A 20,899-nucleotide genomic window follows, 5' to 3' on the forward strand; every position below is an offset into this window, starting at 1 on the left:
GAGGGTTGCACAGGATCTAGAATCTGTTGTATTTGAACCCTGAAGCTCTCCTCCTGAAACTCTCCACAGGCTTTCTAACATGACTGGACCTGCTTTTAACCTCTTCTGTTTGGTCTAGAAAGTCCTTGACCACAAGACAGCACACCCTCCAGTCCTTATTCAGCATGCAGAGTGCCCAGTGTTTGCTTCTCTTTTATAGACATTAAATGTTCTGTTGTTTCTGAAACATGCCAAGCAAATGCTGCCGTTTTGCTGTCCTGTCTGCAGTGCCTGCCTTCTCCTTCTGCGCCTGGCAAACCCAGTGCTAAAGGCACTGGCGTTGAAGGTGCTGGCATGGCAGAGCCGTGCCAGGTCCCCGTGGCACGGCTGGTCATGCTTCCTCTCCTCTGTTATGGGCTGATGTTCATTTTAGATGATAATTCTGGATGCCTAAGACTTCCTAGATTTCTTCCAACATGTTCTATGAGACTTTAACAGATGACAAAATAATTCACAGTAGTCCACTGAATTTAGCAGCTTCCTAAATTTTACTGAGTATATCATGTATTCAGCTGAAATTGGTCAGCAGATATTTTTACCTCTTTAGGAATGCTAAGGTTTTAAATTATTTTGAATGTAGTATGTGTATGCAAAAACATATTTGAATATACTCAAACAATTTGGTGACATTCAAAAATAGATTCTTTTGAACTTTACTATTATTTTCAAGAATTAACATATTTGTTGATGACTCAGACATGAAAACAATATTTAAAAGATTGGTTAGCATGCGTGAGACACTGGGCTCAATCCACATAAACAAACCAAATAAAATAAAGGTACTGTGTCCATCTACAATTAAATAAAATTTAAAAAGTAAAAATAAAAAAAACTATATAAAGTAGAATGGTGGTTTATCAATTCTTACATAAAAGACTTGAATCTGCAGTACTTTGTTATGAGCATAAATATCAATGCTCTCGGGAGATTTGGAAAGCAGTTTTTCCTGTCACATTTACCAGTGTTATTATTTTAGAAATTAAATAATCAGAATTTGTTTCTTTGAACTAACAAAGAGCATGCCTCTATCTTAAGTAAAACTTCTGAAGGTTTTTATGTTGGTTATATTATCTGAAGATTTAATGTATTTCAGTTTCCTAATATTATAAGTTAAAAAATAAAATCATGTGAACCATCAAACAAACAAACAAAACCACCAGTTTTGAACGCCGTCCTTTGGTGTGGTGGACACGGAAAGCAGTCTTTGGCTTGTTTTATAATTTTCGTATTGGGCAAAAGGGGAAAGTGCTTCATGATTATACAATGACAGGACTGCTGGTTCACTCTTCCCTGCCTTTCGGGGACACATCGGTGGTTGGCTGCCAAATCACCAACAGCCACCAGTAGGTGTGGTTGAGGAGAGTGGCGAAGGACAAGAGGGCAGTCAAGGAGCTGTCTTCATTGTTATGCCCATCACCGGCTTTGTGACCAGGGTCACTGTAAACGAGATCCACCGAGTTTATAAACTCTGTTGCATAAAAAGATATTTCCCCACATATTACGAGGAAATTGCTCAACTGAAATGCCAGTGCTCCACTTTCTCTGATCATTTCACCACCAAAGCAGCTCCAGGCACTGCCGTTGAACTGGAGGAAAAACTCCACGCGGGTCCAGGAGCCTGGGCGTTTCCAGCTCTCCCTGCTCCTTCCCCCACCTGGGAACGGTGAAAACAACTCGGGGCTGTGTACGGAATTAGAGTCATTTAATAGAGTATTATACTTTTAGAGCTGATAATTTCGTTCAGGAAAAAATGAAAAGGCTGTACTATTTTTACTGGTTGAATTACTGTGAACAATCTTTATTTAAGATGGGGTGCTTGTCCTGAACGTTAAATAAAGCCATGTTTATACAGGGGATACTCAACAAATGTCAGGTTCTGATTAACTGACTGATGGCTTGGCCAAAAGGAAATTGAGGACACCAAAATACTGGGAACGGTAAAGGAAGCAAAGGGTAGAAGAAGAAAACTAGAATGATAGCCCCATCCTTCCAATGGAGTCCCTGTCTGCTGATAGTAAAGTAGGCTCTTCCAGGAATATTTAAAACACATATTCATTAATTTATTAAATGCTAGAAGTACATATTTATTTAGCAAAATACTTCTTCAGTGGAAAGTTTGGATGTCCTTGTGAAACATTAGGAGATTTGATTCTCATTATCTGTTGTGTTGCTTTAAAATGGAATCTTTCATGTCTAAACCACAACTGGTGCCCCGTTTATGCATAAATTTCTGACTCTGGCAACAGGGGGAGGGGAGTACAGAGACTTGGGGGAACAGCTAATATTGACTTCTGTGTTTCCCAGGAGGGTTCTCAGAGCTGATTGTGAATGAGAACTGTGTTTCCACAGCCGTGAGCCGGGGGTTGAGAAAACCCAGACGGTGAGCTTGATGGGGAAAGGCGGCCTCTTCTTCTAGTGTCCCCGGTTCTTTTCAGTAGCCATCATTTGCAGAATTTCAGTCAAGCCTTTCTGTTTCTCAAAGGAATAGAAGAGAAGGGAAGAGAGACAGGCTCACCCTTCCCCTTGCTCAGGACTCCTGCACCCCGACCTTGAACTTGCCAACTCCCTGTTTCCACCACTCCAGCCTCATTCTTCTGCCCACCTGACCACTTCGTGCTAGATAGGTCTTGGTTCTCATTCCCATCTCTAAACTTGACTAAAACCTTCTGTATTTATTCTCTTTTCCCCTGAGACAGGATGATATATGTGTTCATTTCCTGCAAATGACTGTCTCCTGCCCAAGGTCAGCTGAGGGTTCAAGTCACACTTCTTCCCACTGTACTTACACTACCACAGGGCATCCTCTGGGTGGATCAGGAGGGTGTCCTTAGGAGTGAGTGTCTATGGAAGGCTCAGAGACACCCCTCTGCCCCTGAGCAGGAATTCATTTACATCATCCCAAACAAACTACCTCTGTCTCCCAAACTCATTTTTCATAATTAGTAAATAACGTCTAAAAGAGATTTGGGGTCCAGCTCTTGCAGCGAGGTCAGAATGTGCAGTGACGGCTTGATATGCAAAGGCCCTGGAGGAGTGGGCGCTTGCTCTGACACAGCGGCCAGGAGGAAGGCTCCCAGGGTCTGGGGGGGCTGCTGCAGGGAAGGAAGATGGCTATGAGGACCTGAGGACCGCTATCCATCCCAGCCTTCCTCCTGGCCTTTTGCACTCAGAGAGGTTGAGAGAAGGGACAGGGCTTTTGGTGCAGTCCCTCCAAAATGCCCCACCTCCTGGGAGGGCCTTCAGGTCTCTCCACCATCTGCCTGTGCCCTCCCCATGGCCCTTATGTCCTCTGGCCTCCCACCCTCAGTCCCATCTGGGGCCTGTGTTCTCCACGGCCCCTGCTTGCTTCCTCAGGTGTCCTCCCAGGGCATCACCACTGTCCCCTGCTCTGGATCTTCTTTAGTCACCTATGTCCTCATCTGGTTCAATGCAGTGTTTAGGTCAAGCGCAGGGCTAAGGCTTAGGAAAGGATTTTTTTTTTCCAACAAAACAAGAAATCCAGAAATAGTTACTGGTGCTGATTCAACAGCTCAGAAATGTTGGGACTTCACTCCTTTGGGCCCCTTGACGTTTGTGATCACTCATAAGCCTCTTGCTCTAGCTTCAATCATCCATTCAAATCCCAGGCAAGACGGAATTTGTCGTTTCTTCCCCATGTCTCCATTTACCGTAGGCAGACCGTAAAGCACCAGAGGACAGCAGACCAGCTGAACTGGCCGGGTCCTGCAGGAGCCCCTCAGGCTGTACCCCATAAACTCTGCTGGTATTCCCCTGCCGGACAATAACTGTAGGGAGGACTCAGATGTTTAGAATCTCAGGAGGCCTCACTGGACTTCACACAAAACTTCCTGCTTCCTTAGGAAGGGAGAGGGCGAGAAGGAGGACAGGTAGGGACCAGGTCCCTGCCACAGGGTCCTTTCTCTTCTGTTAGGTGATAAGCCCTTATTTATAACAGAGCAGTGTGGGATTAAGAACCCTGGTGTGGCGGTTAATTTTATGTGCTTGGCCAGGGTGGTGAAGAATCTGGAGGAGCACCATCCAGGTGTCTCTGTGAAGGTGTTTTCTAGATGTGATTAACACGTGAGTCACTCCACTGAATATCACAGATGACTCAGCATAATGTGGGGGAGCTCCTTCAATTAGCTGAAGGCCTTAAGAGAAAAAGAACCTAGTCGCCTAAAGGCGGAAGGAATTCCATCTCCACGCAGCCTTCAGACTCAAGGGGCGAGGTCATTTCTTCCCCATGTCTCCAGAATGCTAGTTTGCCTCTGCCTTGTAGATTTCATACTTGAAGTCCCCACAAGCAATTCCTTAAAGTAAATCTCCATTGAGAGAGAGAAAGAGAGAGAGAGAGAGAGAGAGAATATTCAGGATTGGTAGGAATAAATCCGGAACATGAAGACTGCATTCTAAGACCTTGTATTGGTGTGTGATTGGTGCATGGTGGGTGGAGCAGATCTTGGATTTTCCTTGTATTGGCGTGTGATTGGTGCATGGTGGATGGGGGCAGATCTTTGATTTTCTCATTTCCATATTCTTATTTAACTTCCTTTTTTCATTTCTTTTACTTGAGCTTTTAAAAATTGAGCTTCCCCATTAAACTGCATTTGACCAAGTTGATCTAATTAAAATAACATACTAGAAGATTCTGACATGAAGTGTCACAGACTCATTTCAAGGCATGTGGGAATTTCCAACAGCTGGGGCATCGGGGACTGTGAGTGCAGGGACTGAGCCAAATAGATGGGCTCCTTGGAAAGTGACCATTGTTGCAGGTGACAGTGCCTTCATTAGTGTAAATGTAGGTGGTTCAGGCTAGTGTGTGGGGAACAGCAGCACGATGGGTGACAGGGGACAGGCTGTGCTGTTGTGGGCTAAAGGCATTGTTTGGTTGGGTCTGAGGCTCTGCCAGTCATTCTCTGTCCTCACCTGAGGTGGGGAGAAGGTCCCACATGCCTGTTTTGCTAGATTCCCTCAGGAGGAAGGTTCAACTTGGCTCTCATTTGGCTACGCTGGCTAGGGCAAGTTGGACTGACCAAGACTCCAGGGCCTTTGGGTTGCCTGAAATTCTTTGCCCATAACAGAGACTGCATAAAAATACGGTAAATAAATAAGTTGAGAGTAACCCTACAACTCAAAAATCAAGTCCAAAGGTCATCACAGTATTTAATGTAAATGTGTAATATGCATGTTCTTAAGGAGATGTCTTCATTAAATGGAGAGTTTAAGAGATTAAACATCCAAAGTTTAAGAGATTATTTCGCATCAGAAGCAAATTCTTGTTTTTCCAGCAATAAGAGCAGTTATGGGAGAAGATGTTAAACTAAAGGAGAATTTATATACTTTGTTTTAGATCATATTATCACAAAATTTCCTCATTTTTATTGAGCTACTTGAAAGTATCTTTACCAGAAGGAAAAAAGAGCCATCTTTATCCTAATATGGTGAAATACAAGTAGAGTTTATTATTGGAACTTACTGTATTATTAACCCAAATTAGTTCTCTGTGAAATGTGACCAGTTATTTTTTGGATATCATTTCTTTTATCTTATAACAACTGTAGAAGATATGGTTTTGACCAAAAGTGTTTTAAGATATAGCTTAAAATTTGTAGTTAAAGTCTATAACTGCATATGTGATTAAGAGCCTTATTTTCATAGGTTTCTTTTATTTTGTTTTATTTAGATAATGAGATTTAGTTAAAGTCCTGGATCTGAATACTGACTTCATGTGGAACATTGGAAAAGCTGCTTAACTTCAGCAAATTCCACAATTCCCCTATGTGTTGAATAGGGATAATAATAATAATAATCTCATTTACTAATAGGTTCTGACTCTCAAGGTTTATAGAAAAAGCCCATGTACAGTGCTCAGCCAAGTACATAACATAATGAGAACTGGAGAGTTAGATAAGTGTCAGTTACAATTTTTACATTTTATAACAAAATGATGGCTAAGTTTAATAGACATAAATTGTTTCTCATTTTAAAACATGTGAAATCTTGTAAATGGACATGACTACAATCACCTATGTGCAGAATTTCTTGTTCACACATGAAAAATCTACTGATAATATCGTTGTCTAAACTGTCTCTCCTCAATCTGACTTAGGGGAAATGTTCACACGAAACAGAGAAGTCATACTTCAGATCAATAAATACAGGACCAGGAGGCAATGGAGTCAGGGAATCAGGATGAGGAATGAAGAGTGGGAGAGTGGGAGGGGAGGCCGCAGGCTTTATTACCACTGTCACTCTGCTCCTTCCAAGAGGCCTTGCTCCTACCCAGGCTGGTCTCCAGGGCTCACATAAGCTGCTCTCAAAACACTGACTATGAATAAATTGCTCCTATTCTTATCATATTATCATTTAGGCATTCAAACTCTAAAAGATCACCATTCAGAAAAAAAAAAAAAAAAAAAAACAGGAGCAGCAAAATTTCTAAAAGACCAGGAAACACCAAAATGAAAATTTAGGTCAATAGCTTGAGGAGGAATTTTGAGTTGATAAGTACCATGGGATAAGGCAACTGGTTTTCGGCCACAGGCCACAGGCTGAAAGCTGGACCTGAAAACAGGGAGACTGCCCACCACGGTGGGGGGGATGGCAAAACAGGATTGGCTTGGGGACTCACTCGTGACTTGGGCTTGCTGGAATACCAGGGAAGGGAGGGCAGCTCTCGGGCCACCGGGCAGCACTGAGCTTGCTTCAAGCTCAGAAGCACACCAGGGCATGTGCTGGCAACCTGCAACTCCACATCCTCCGAGAGCAAGTGATCACGACTCTGGACCATTCTGCTGGGACAGGAAATCTGCCTCTCCCTGCTTTATTATTTGGCTTTAATCATTCCTCAATTAACATTAGCAGAAGTGCTCACAAATCTGTAGTGAATATTGACCACACGTTCTTCCCCTTCATCCCTATTCTTCCATCGAACAACTTGAGTTTTTAGTTCCTCTCTCTAAGTAAAGCTTTCACGGCTCTAGTTTTGTTTCCTGTTTCTATTTTTCATTCTTCTCCCCTCTGTTGTCACTTGTTCTGATGGAAACTCTTCATCGCAGCTGGGAAGAGTGCTATGCTCAGTAACACAGGTAGACTCTAGTCCAAATGGATGTTTCTTGGCAGACAACCCTCAAGCAAGAATTTTTTAACAGACACGGGCAAAGTCTCCACATCCACATGTTGAGTAGTAATAGTGCAGCCTTCTTGCATGAAGCCTTCATCCACGAAACAGAGAAGTCATACTTCAGATCAATTAATTGTTACCTAAGAAATAGGTAAACATTCTGGAACATCGACTTTTATAATTATATTTGGTTTTCATTCTAGGGAAATTTCCAATGTGATGAACTAAGAGCATAAACTCGTGGGCCAAACAGATCCAGTTGGAATCCTGACTCCTTCTTACTCTCACTGTAACATTGAGCAAAAGGCTTGACCTCTCGTGGTATCAGATGCTGCCCTTTGTTGGAGAACCATCAAAGTGAGGTAAGAAAGTGCATATGACAGCACTCCATGGCTATGTTGTTTGCATCATCCTTGGCGTCACTAATCCTGTTTCCTCGCAATGTCCGGTCACTCTAAAATGCTGACAAGGCAGAGCTCATAAAGCACAGAATTTATAGAAAGTTTGTTATGGTGCAGCTTATTACCCCTTTCAGAAATCCTGGTACCCAGTTTTTTTCTTTCAAGTTTTGGTAGTTAAGTAACTGCAAAGTCAGATACCATTCTGTCCCTCCAGGCAACAAAAAATACAGAGAAAACATTGGGGGGGGGGAATTCACTGGGTGCTTTAAATACGATCAAAACTCAAGGTAAAGTTGGATAGATGGATGAGAAAACTTATCCCTTATTTATATGGCCATTACTTTTCAAAATGCCTAATTTCTTCAGATCTCTTACTTGCTACCCCTAACTGGCTTCATGGAATAATCAGATAAAAGGATCTGGTGGCCATGGACATATTCAACATGGTAGCATGGGAATGGGGTGAGAGATGAGAAGTGCGAGTGGAAGAACCTGCCTGATAGTAAATACAGGAAATTTTGACACTTTTGATGAAAAAAAACTATAAACATGTTGTAGACTGACTTTTGCCAGTTCCTTTAGTAGATCAAACTTCTTGCCAAATAAAATGTTATGCAGAACTCTCCTGTAAAGGATTTCAGAGTAATACTTGGACTAAAGTGACTTTATAACTTAAAAGTTTGCATAATTGCTCCTGTTGTGTGCAGATTCAATGACACCTAGGCCTTTGAACCCCAGGGTGACAGAGGACACTTTTATTCTCAGCATTCATTGCAATTGAGCCCAAACTTTATGGAACTGCTAATAGAGTTGGATCCTGAGGATCCCTGAGAATTTACTTGAAAATTTCTAGGGTAGAACATTTAAGGACAGGTTTTCCTTAACTCAGTTGAAAATGGGAGTTTTTGAAGGCTTCTTTGAATCAGGGTGATGAGACACACTGCTTTAGAAAGACTACTATGATAAAATGACGAGGGTGAGCTGAGAAAACAACAGTTCCTCTAGAGACCTCTTTATCCGCAGAGTGCTGAAATAATTCAAAAGGGGCTGAACCAGGGCCTCAAATTATGGTGGAGTAAGAATGAGGTATTCACTAACATTCTAGTTGAAATTAAGGCTTTATTCTCTAGTAAGAAACTTTTATTTTATTTCCACAGCTTTAATAGCATAGTAGCTTATTACTTTTACATTGACCATATTTTTATAAAATGTAAGTCATCTTGAAATTAATTGTTACCTAAGAAATAGGTAAACATTCTGGAACACTGACTTTTATAATTATATTTAATTGAAAATACTTACCCGAAAAGAATTTATTTTTCTTTTTTCTTTCTTTCTCTAAGGTTTTAGTTCTTTCCTCTGAACCTCTTGACCTATGCCTTCAGGTCCATCTTTCCAGCATGAGATTCATTAGATAAAAAGCCCACACACGCCACCCTTTACATGTACAAAAATATTAATAACTTACTAGGCTTAAGTGAATAAGGACCCCTCGACCTGTGTTTCTATTTTCTGTATCACAAACTTCGTCTAAGACAGAATTGCATTTCTCCTTAAAATCTGTCCTAAAGTGTAGGCATTTCACCTGACACTGGAACCAAAGTTTAAAGAGAAAAGTTCAGAATAGTTTTGTTGCCAAGTTCTAGAACTCAGGAGAATATCTTGAAGACGTAAACAGCTCTGTCTAAAGGCTTTACGACACTTAATTTATCAATCATCACCAAGAAAACTGATATTCCATGCAAGAAACCGCCAACGGGAGGATGCTTATCACCTGTCGCTCACCCCAGATTTATTTTGTTTCAGTCATTTTAAGGGACGTCTTCCATATGCACTTCACATTGCTGAGCCAGTGTGATAACAGCATCAGCAACAAAATTTCCTCAGTACTCTCTCGGATTTCAGATTCTTTCCTGGGTCTTTATAGGATCACCTTGATTTTCAAAGTGTCTGATTTCTTTGAATCTCTCACTTGGTACCCACCAGTTGGCCCTTATGGAATATCAAACAATAAAGAAATTTTAAAATGTTGTTACAATTACATGTAATATAAAAACCAAAAGGAAATGATGGTTTAAAGACCACTTTGTGACAGCCATGTGCCCATCAGAAATATTTTAACTCCAAATGGTCGAGGCTGTTGAATGATATTTTTTTTCATTAAATGGAATATCACTGTAATTTCCTGAGACACCCGTAATTTCAATGCTTAAATTTGATTGTAGATGGTTTATGTTAAGACACAACAGGGAGGACATAGGTGAAGAATCCCTCTAAATTAAATAAATCCACCACTCTCTGGAGAGGCACGGCCACACAGACGGCAGCTGCTCTGTGTGGGATGGTTCCCGTGCCATTTGGGGCAGTTCCTTCCTGAAGGGGCACCCTCCCATGCCCACTGCACCCTCCCACCCCCAGTGCCCCCTCCCACTCCCACTACACCCTGGATCACCACCACATGGTTCTTATTTCTTTGTAATTTTTTTTTCTCTCAAATCTTTCTGCCTTCTAGACTTAAAAGAATCCTAAGGGAAAGACCTGCTCAGTTTTATAGACACAAAATAGGTCCCAAAATATACCCCTGTTCATTATTGAAAAACATTGGGAACCAGGCAGATCTAAGAACTGAAAGGCCAGGAGCAGCAACTCAACCTGTTCCTTCTGGTTCAGTCTTCGAGGCAATCTTGGGCTGTGCTTGCTCCCACCCCTCTTACATACAGACACATGCACACATACATGCACACACTCACTCTAGCCACCTCTGCCAAGCCCAACATCCTGTCTCATCGTCTCTCTCCTAATTCCCCAATCTCCTCTCCAACACCTCTGAATATTGACCCTCTGTTCCAAATAAGCCCGTCCTTGGTCCTCACATGTTCCACAGAAGCTCTCTCTAATTTAGAGTAGTTCTCTGCCTGTGACCACCTGTCACTCAAGTCCTGCTTCAGAGAGAAAAGGACACTGAAGGCGCACATCATTTTGTCTTTGAAACCAAAGGTTTATAAACTTAAAAGTGACCCAGAGACTGCAGGATATCCCAATAATAGCTCCATTTCATCATTTTGTAATGTTTGTTTAAAACAAAGCTAGGCCTTCTCTGTACCTCCTTCATTAACCTAATGAGTTACTTTTAAATGCATTTTAAGATCAGACAACTAAAGACCAGAGAGATTAAGTAGAATTTCCAAAGGCACAAAGGAGAACATCAGAGTCCCGTTGTTTCGTCTCATGGCATCCTGTCTTAGAGCAATAGGATCATTATGTTTCCCGATCTCACCTTTCACTGCAGGAGAATTTCCATTTTCAGAAGCAACCTGGCATTTTCATAAAAGCCTCCTCTGACAAACTGTGTCTTCCTAATTGCCAAAGCCCTTTTCCTTCCAGGTTCTGTAAGCCTAGGAACATTTGCCTGGTAAGTTGCAAATAGCTCCATATGGAAACCAGCCTGGTGCAGGGCTGCCAGTGAGAAACAGCAACACTTCCATAATGGACATGAAAAATTCTAAAAATTCTCAGGAATAAGTCAAAATTTCAGGCACCGTGACCTGATTCTTGGGAGATATTTGGGGCAAAGATATTTACTAAGACACATCAAAGGCAGAGAGATGCTTCTGATGAAATCTGTATGATCCAAGCTTCTCTACTCACATCAGGATGAACTGTAGCCAGTGGGAGTGCTAGTAGAATTGCTTCTTTATTATTTATTTTAGCAGGGGAGAGAGACATGGACGAGAATGGGTGATGTCTCTCCTTAATGTGCAGAGTAAGCAAGCAGGATGAACCATGAAAAGTACAAGACAAACAAGAGGACATGACAGCTGAATGAAGTGCCAGAGGGAAAACACAGACACCAGATTTTCTTCTCACAAAGTCGTGGTGTCTCATGATGACAGGAGGCAGAGGGAAATGCTACCCAACAAAATCTCTGTAGTAATGGAATTTTTAAAATCTCAGATGCCTACTCAAGTTCCCCCTAGTTACATGTGGCCATCAAGAGCTTAGAAATGTCACTACTGAGGAGATGATTTTTGTTTTAAATCTTATTTAACTTAAATTTAAATAGCCTTGCATGGCTAGTGGCTACTATTAAGACAGCTTGAAAGTCAAAATAGAAATTGAAACCATCTGCACCTTTTATTCCTGTCAAAGTTAATAAGTTTCTGGTTTTTGAAAGTATTATAAAGGACTCAAGGCTATACTATTTGTAACTTGGCTCAGCTTATACTTGTGACAAGTCTAAAGTTAAGTGACATAGTCCAGCCTTCCAAGCCTAGATCCCTAAGGTCGGCAATTGTAAACAGTTTAAAATGGAAATAATTCCCCTGAATGCATTAATGATCTATCCAGAGACACAGGTAAAGCCCCTTTACACAAAATAGCCTAAGGGGCCAGGCAGGGTGATCCACACCTGTAATCCCAGTGGCTTGGGCGGCAGAGATAGGAGGATCACGAGTTCAAAGCCAGCCTCAGTAATTTAGTGAGGTGCTAAGCAACTCAGCGAGACCCTGTCTCTGATAAAATACAAAATAGGGCTGGGGATGTGGCTCAGTGGTCGAGTGCCCTGAGTTCAATCCCTGATATCCAAAAACAAAAAAACATAGGGTAGTAAATTAAGGTAGGAAATATTTATGGTGGTTCCCTTTGGATCAGGAAAGAATGCTGTCAGTGGCCTGGGGAAACCTCTGCCCCTGACCTGGCCCTTCTTCCTCCGTGGCTGCAGGATGAAAGGAGAGGGAGAAAGGGTAAGAAGAAAGGTGAAAATATCAGTTAAGCTTCTCAAGTTCAAGGGTCTACAAGGCCTGGGCAAATAGTACTGCCACAGGAGGTGTGAGCAAAGAGCCCTGTCCCTGTCCCACGATATCTTCCACGGCGCTCAGTCAGGCTGCCCTCACCACCCTGGGGTGGCCACCTGCCTCTTTCATGGATGCTGGAGATCCACCTGCTAGATGATTTCTAAGGTCCCTTTCAATTCTGGGCCCCTTGGATTCTAGGATAATATACCCAGTATCTTCCATGGGAAAAAGGGGAGTCTTTGTTGAATCAAAATTCTAAAATCTTAGACTTTGAGGTCTAAGGATACCTTTACAACTGCTACTTGCACTTATAGGAGGAGTTTAGAGATTATTATATGCAATTTTTCCCCTAGGTCAAGTAAAATTCACAGTTTACTTTCACACCCACCAAGAATCTCTAAAGCAGGTTGCCACCATGGGCACAACCTAAATTAGTGGTGTATGTTCCTTCACTATTTTACAGGGTGGCACCACATGGTGTCCCACCAACAGGTCTGAGAGAGCAGGAGGTACTCAGCGAATGCTCAGTGAATGAATGGTGTGGGCTCCTGCACTGAGCATAAACATATTTCTGTTTGCACAGGCTTATTTTAAGCCACAACTTGCTTGTGACAGTGTCTGAGGACACAGTGTTCATTTCACCTTGTGCTCTTCTTCACTTTTGGTGCCAGACCAAAAAGTCATGCCAATAATTAAAGTCAGTGGCAAGCATTTATACCTGTCATGGATACTTCAGCTATCTAGGGCTTATGGGAGCCATGACCCTAACTCCGTCTCCTTCCCTGTCTCCTCATCTCTCTCCTTTCTCAAAACCCAGAGATTTTCAACAGTTGGCTTAGGATGGTTAGGATACCTCTGCTGCAACTAATTCCCTCAGGGACTGTGAGCTTCCTGGATCTGTAGGTTTCTCGTTTTCAACTAATACAAGAACTTTGTCCATGATTTCTGCCCCCTCCTTTCCCTCCTTTTGTTCTGAGTCTCTACTGGCTTCAAATTGTCCCTTAGGCCATTGAAATTTTGCTTATCTTTTTCAGTGGTTTTTTTTTTTATTTTTCTTTGTGCTTCTCATTCTGAATGGCTTCTATTGCCGTGCCTTTACATTTTCCAAAATGAATTACTTCTGATTTTATCTGGTGAAATTCTCACTTAAGATATTTAATTTTCATCTCTGCAGGTTCCATTTGTTCTCTTTTATACCATTTGTGTTCTTATTGTGTTGATATTTTCTTTCCTTGAGGACAGGAAACATATTGATCATAGATATTGTAAGGTGCCTGTCACTGACTTTGCCATTTCTTTCACTTCTAGGACTGGTTCTATTGAGTGATTGTTCTCCAAGTTGGTTACAAGTTTTTAATCCTCATACATCCAGTAATTTTTTTGCCAGGTGCCAAATATTGTAGATTTTAGGTATCTGGGTGCCCGATTTTGTTTCACTTCTTTAAAGATTGTTAGACTTTGGCCTCATCTTAGAATATTGATCTTTTAGCCTTCTTGTTAAGTCACTTTGGGGAAGATCCAGAATAAGTGCTACTCTGGCTCCTCCAGCTCCAGTCCTCGGACGTGGGCCCTGCTGTGAGCCTTACCAATGTTCTGTATATTCCACAAGGCGTCTCTGCTCAGCCTGATGGGAATGCAAAGCCTCCAGATCCATGTGAGTTCTGTATGTTGTTCAAGGAAAACTCCCACGTAATGCCTCTTTTCCTAAAGGATCTGAGACTCATGGGGCTTCACTGCTCTCTTGGGTTTGAGGTATGCAGCCAGAGAGGCACAGGGATTCCTCATCTCTTTTAGGAGGTCCTTCTCCACCTGGCTTCTTTATCTCAGGTTCTTTGTACGGTGGGGTGGTGCCTCCTTGGCCTGAGTTCCTACCTCTCCAATTCTGTGACTCCGCCAGGCTTATTTTAAGCCACAACTCGTTTGTTTCTTCCCTCAGTGACCATTACCTGTGCTGCCTATGGCTCAGTTCTGAAAATAAAAATATCCTCTGCTTTGTCCAGTTTTCTCCTTGCCTGTTACGGCCTCATGGCCAGAAGCAGAAATTTCCAGGTTTCCACACTCGATATTCAGATCTGCTTGGGTTTCCCTTCAGTCCCTTGAGCACACAAGATCCTGACTGGCCCCATGCTCACGAGTGTGTAAAGCACACCATCCCTGAACAACTGGTTACCTCCTCTTAGGCTGTTGCCTTTCTGTCTTCTCAGGAAAACCTAAAATATTCTTTGTCTAGGATTTCGATGAATATATGAACAACTTTGGGGACAAGAGGTATGTGTACTTGAGATGGAGAATCAGATGGAGATGGATGTGAAGACATAATTGAATCCTGTTGTTGTGGTTTAGATGTGAGGTGTTTCCCAAAAGCTCATGTGTGAGACAAGGCAAGAAGGTTCAGAGGTGAAATGGTTGGGTTATGGGAGCCTTAAACCAATCAGTGAATTAATCCTCAGTGGGTTTAACTGAGTGGTAACTGAAGGTTGTTAGGGTGTGGCTGGAGGAAGTGGGCTTTGGGGCCTGTGCCTCTGGGGAACATATCTGGTATCTGGCGAGTGGCATCTCTCTGCTTTCTGATCATCATGTGAGCCACTTCCCCCCACCACTTTCCACCCTGATGTTCTGCCTCACCTTGAGCTCCAAGAAATGGAGCCTGCTGTCTATGGACTGAGACCTCTGAAACCAAGAGCCCACAAATAAACTTTTCCTCCTCTAAAATTGTTCTTGTTAAGTCTTTTAGTTACATCAGCAAAAAAGCTAACCAACTTACCTGTCCACTCACAGTTCTAATTACTAGTGGTGGGTACTGCAGTTTCAGGCTACCAGGAAAGTGAATTTTAAACATCAGTAGAAATAAAAGTCTGATATTATTGTGATTTTTATCATAATTCATTTTAAAATAATTAAGACAGGAAGCTTTCCATGGTTAATTGACTTTACCTCCCTTTCTAGAAGTTACCTGCATCTTTAAGTTTTCAATAAAACTCAAGTTATGAGACAGATTTTCATATGAAATATTCTTTAAATCTGATTTTAAATGTAATTTAAAATGAATATGAAATTTAGCTGTTACTGCTCCTTACAATTCTGAAAACAGGCATAGCCACAGATCCAGTTAGACAAAAATTATCATATTTTTTAACCCAGAAGATACAAAATTTAAAACTATTGATCTCAATATGATCATCATCATGCAGCATCAGTGAACACATAACATAGTAACTTGGTTCTGTTTGAATCAAAAAATTCACAGATTTTTATGGAACGAAAATGGTGCAAAGATTATATTGTATCAGTGGTTTTATAATGTTCTTCCTGTCTCTATAATAAAATTCAACTAAAAAATGATTTTAAGTGAAAAATTAAGGTATACTATGGGCCATAAAGGGAGAATGCCTGAATGATTTCTGGTATTGATGTGAACATTTATTCAAGGACTCTCGCAGTTTATATTACTGCATGGCATCCATCTTTTAAGTACAAAGAACCACATATTGCAAAATCCCTTTAAAAATTATCATAAGTAAAATTCCTTATTTATTCAGATAGACAGTAAAGACCCTTCTGCAACATATTTCAGGATGAAATACTCAGTGATTTCAAACTTCAAATCTTCAGCGGCTCTACTTAGACTATTTGGAAAATTGTGTGGAAAGGGTTAGGAGGCTATGTGAATGAACTTGCTTCAGCACGAGATTCCATGGATTGGAGAGCTGTAGGGCACAGTGAGTGCAAGGGCCTCACCTTCCTGTCTCCCTAGCATCAGTCATAGAAATTTCTGGTAACCATCTCCCTGGATTACGCTAGATGGTAGTACACAGTACACTCACATTTCAGTCTTTTGTGGTATGTTTAAAGATTTTAATGTTTTCTTGACCAAGCTAAAATAAAACAGATGCAAGTCAATCCAACAAAGATGTGAATTTGGCACATGAGTAGACAGAAGGTAGAATGAGTGTCTCTTCCTCATTGTTTGCTTAAGCAATGTTAAACATATTCTGTTATTGTGAACAAGGGCTAATGTTTTAGTAGCAAAAACTGCCAAGTTTTGCCAATTTTGAAATTGGTAAAACATTAAACATTAGGAAAATGGAGAAATGGGAAGAAACATGATACTAAAATCTGGGAAACCTACTAAACAATAGGAAAGTTCATGCACTGACTCACTCACTAAACAAGTATCTATTAAATATGAGCATGAGTGTGTGTGTGTGTGTGTGTGTGAATGCCTGTGTATAATTGTAAATTATGTTGTGCCATGAAAATTACATTAGGTCGAAATGCAGCCATCACTATCCTAATGCTAACTGTGAAGTGAAAGGGAGGCATTACTAGTACACAACAAAGGAGAATTCCCTTATTTTTAATTCTGAATAAATTTGCATTAGTATTTTACAAGAAAAAGAATCATTTCAAAATAAGCCAATGTGATCAGAGTTTTAAAAAGTAATTTATCCATAAGCCTGGATGATGTTTACTCAGGGTTCATAGGAAAAAGAACCAATAAGATACACCCAGAGGTTTATTATGGGAACTGACTCATGTGGTAGGAACTGGCTCATGTGGTAGGAATGCTCAGCAGTCCCATGGTGGGCTATATCTGCAGGCAGGAGACCCAGGAAAGCCAGTTGGATGGAGCCGCATTGCCAAGACAGAGGCCAAATGTCCCAACTCAGGGAGAGTATCTGCCCTCCTCCCTCTGCTTTTGTGGTCTAGGCACTCAACACTTGGATGACATCCATCCACACTGGTGAGGGAGGGTCCGCATTCCTCAGTCTACTGATTCAATCTCAATCTCTTCTGGAAACACCCTCCCAGATACAGCAGAAGTTCTGCTCTGCCACCTACCTGGGAACCCTCAGCCCACTCCAGTTGGCACAGGAGATAAACCATCCCACTTGTTTTCCAGCGAGACAAAATTATGTTTTTACTAAAAAAAGACAAAAGGGTCAACAACATAGGTCCACATATCGTTACATCCTTGCATTGCAAGAAAATCAAGATACAGTATGTGCTCATGCTGAAAGATGCCTGGATTAATTTGGAAGAGTCTATGGTAGGTGCTGGGGCTGTGGCTCAGTGGTAGAGCGCTGGCCTAGCACATGCGAGGCCCTGGGTTTGATCCTCAACACCACATAAAAATAAATAAATAAAATAAAGGTACTGTATCCATCCATGACTTAAAAAAAAATTAAAAAAGAATCTATGGGAGCTTAAGTAGAAAACAAAAACTATTTTCTAAGAAGGTATTTTTTTCTTTTTCATTTCTAATATCTGGACAGATTTTTCAACTGATTCTCTAAACCTTTATCAAAATATATCAGTCTATTATGTCAGTTTTGCTTTTATACACCAACATTATATTCTTTGTAGTAAAATAGAGAACAAATCTGAACTTTAGACATATTCCTTATTTTTTCTTTTTCCACAATTTGAAACAAAAATTATTTTAAACAGAAAATTATGAGAAATTTAAAGGATGATAAAATTATTTATTCATAAAATGACTTACTAATATTTACAACACATGTGGGCAATCATTTAAGAAATGTATTTTGGTATGTTTTAAGTTTTCTAAGTGGAGACCCTTCTTCCCTATTGTCTTTCAAACCAAATAATATTTCATGTTGGTGTAGAGAAAGAATATGGATGAGCAAAACCTCAGTAAATTTTATTGAGTTTCTTTGTACATTTTTGGTATTTTCAATTAAAATAGCTTAAATTCTTGCACATGAAATAGGTCTTGACATATTTTTATTCCTCAGTCTTACAACCTAATAGCAAATGTAACATGACAAGTCATACTTTTGGTCAAAACTCACCAGTTGAGAATTCCAATTCACTATGTGTTGACAAAAAATTAAAATCATTTCCATAGGAACTAAAAGTAGATGACAATCTACTTAGTACTCAAATAATATAATACAATAAATACAAATATGATAAAATAAATATGACAAAACAATATAACCTATAGAACAATGTATCATACATACAAATTATTGAGAGTTTTGAAAATTTTCCACATTATTTCAGTTACTGGAAAGTGTCCACTATGTTTGACTTTAATGAATTTTTTCTTTTTCTCAAAAAAAAAGAGTCTATGAATATGAAATGAATAGGCCTCTTGTATACTTCTACCATGTCTGTAATATTCCCAAAGTGTATATAAGTGGCTTTCTAGTTATATCAAGGATTTTATACAAAAGTTTGAAAGAATCACCAAATATTTTCGTTCAGTTCCACCACAAGTGGTCAACCAAAGCTAATCATGTGCCAGGCAGAGGACCATGTGCTGTTTACAGAACTGTTTCAATGGACTTCCCGTATGTCATCATGTCACATCTGTCAGCCCTGGTCTATTTTTTCAAATTCTTGACTAATTCAACCAACCATTACCTTCACCTGTGTCACACTTTAATTATAATTAAGTAGTGAAGTATTTAAAGTACTTTGTCCCAAACTTTCTCATTTTATACATGTAAAACTGATGTCAAAAAACATTATGTCATTTCTCTTTTAATGTCAAACCTAGAAGAGTTGAAATAATAATAAACACATATAAACTTCACTGATTTACATTTCAACAGCTTTTGTTCTCTCTTCCTGATGACACACACATGTGTGTGTGTTCCTGTGGAACTTTCTCTTCCATCACTCGATACTTCACCTCACGGGTTTTGGAACACACCTCCTAACAAGGACAGGTGACGTAGATCAGTGAGACGGTGTAAATCTTGCATTAATTAGGAATCACAAAAAGTTGCATTGCTCCCTCTGGTTGATCCTAAATTAGATCTCTCCATTAAATAGTGATTTCAAGATCTCCTTGTAATAAAGATTCACTTTACATTTACAATTTTAAAGTTGCTGGGGGGTGATATTTTAAAATTGTGCAGATATTTTGTCCTTGAGAAACTTTCACCACCTGGTTTGCATACTGAGATATCCTGGTCTCCACTACATCTTACACTGACAGTGATATGGTGGCAATTTTCCAACTCCATCCCTTCCTGCAGATGTATTGTTAGCATTCTTCTCTTCGGATGACAGCTCCCCTTTTGCAGGCCTCCTCATTTCCTTTCCTTTCTCAACCTTCGGTCAAGTTGTCCAGAGATCTCCCCTATCTCACACTCTCACCTTCAACCTAGAAAATGTTCTAGTCTTGAGTCACACATTAACATCTCCCATGCTGCGCATCCCAGACATGCCTTGAGAACCACTCTGTGCCAATTTCCCTGCGGCCCATAAGAGCTGAAGAATGGGTGAGGGACAGACTCAGAAGAAAGGGAACCAAAGGGAAAAAAAGATTTTGAGTTTGGACTTAATGGCTCTACTGATTAATGGAAGCAGGAGGTTAGGTCTCAGGGTTCAGGTGGAGAGGGAGCTTCTTTATTTATTAGCTTATTTATCTTTTAAGTTGACAATTTCAAACATAAAGGAAGCCGAATGAATAAGAAAATAGACCCCAAATACCCTCCATTCAGTTTCCCCCAATCTGACTGTCTTCTCAAGCTTATCACATCTCCTGCTCACTCTGTTCATTTCTGCGTCAGTGCGAATGCCCTCCATACAGCCCCACTGTGTCTATGCACGTCAGTATGTGTCTCTACCATGAGGTCTGTGGCAGATTCCTGGAGCCTCTTCTCCATCGTTCAACCAAACATTAATTTACTTTTTATTCCTTTTGCAAGGGCTGGGGTCATGGCTCTGTGATAGAGTACTTGCCTGGCATACATGAGACCCTGTGTTTGATAGCCAGCATCAAAAAAAAAAAAAAATGCTTTTGCAAAAGTGGTTAAGATCTTAAGACAATGACCTGAACAGAAGAAGATTATCTGGATAGAGCTTACCTAGATGTCTGAATACTTTAAATCTAAGTCTAGAGATTGAAAACGGAGGAAGTCAGAGATTAGAGACTGAGAGGGACTTGACCTGCAAGATATGCTCCATCACTAGTGGGAAGATGAAGGGGTCCAGGGGGAAAAGAACAAGGCCTCTAGGAGTTGAGAGGAAGCCTCGTCAAAAAACAAGTACGAAGGTAGCCACTTCCATACCCTGGTGTCCAAGTTCACGTATATAAACTTGGACACCAAGTTTCAAAAGGGAATAGCAACCCTGTCTGGTGCCTTGCTTTCATGAATATAAGACCCTAAACAGAGCACTCATCACATTATGTGAGATTCTTGATCCACAGAAACTGAAGATAATGAATTTGTATTGTTTTATGTTGTAAAGTTTGTGGTAAGTTGAAACTATAAAAAATTAGTAGGGGGGCTGGGGCTGGGGCTCAGCTGTAGAGTACTCACCTGGTGCACATGAGGCACTGGGTTTGATCCTCAACACCACCTAAAAATAAAATAAAGATATTTAAAAAATTAGTGGAATTATATGTATAATATATGTATAATGTAAAGTCATATTTATATGTAAAATATAATGAAATAATAGAAAAACATACGAGGCTATTTAGTTTAAAACCTAGTCACCATAACATTATGATATCTAACAAAGACAGCAATCATTGCTTACAGAGTCGGCCACAT

Source organism: Marmota monax, unplaced genomic scaffold (genome assembly GCF_021218885.2).
Source record: "Marmota monax isolate L192 unplaced genomic scaffold, Marmota_monax_Labrador192_F-V1.1 WCK01_AAM20220418_F8-fsc00022, whole genome shotgun sequence".
Lineage (NCBI taxonomy): Eukaryota > Metazoa > Chordata > Mammalia > Rodentia > Sciuridae > Marmota > Marmota monax.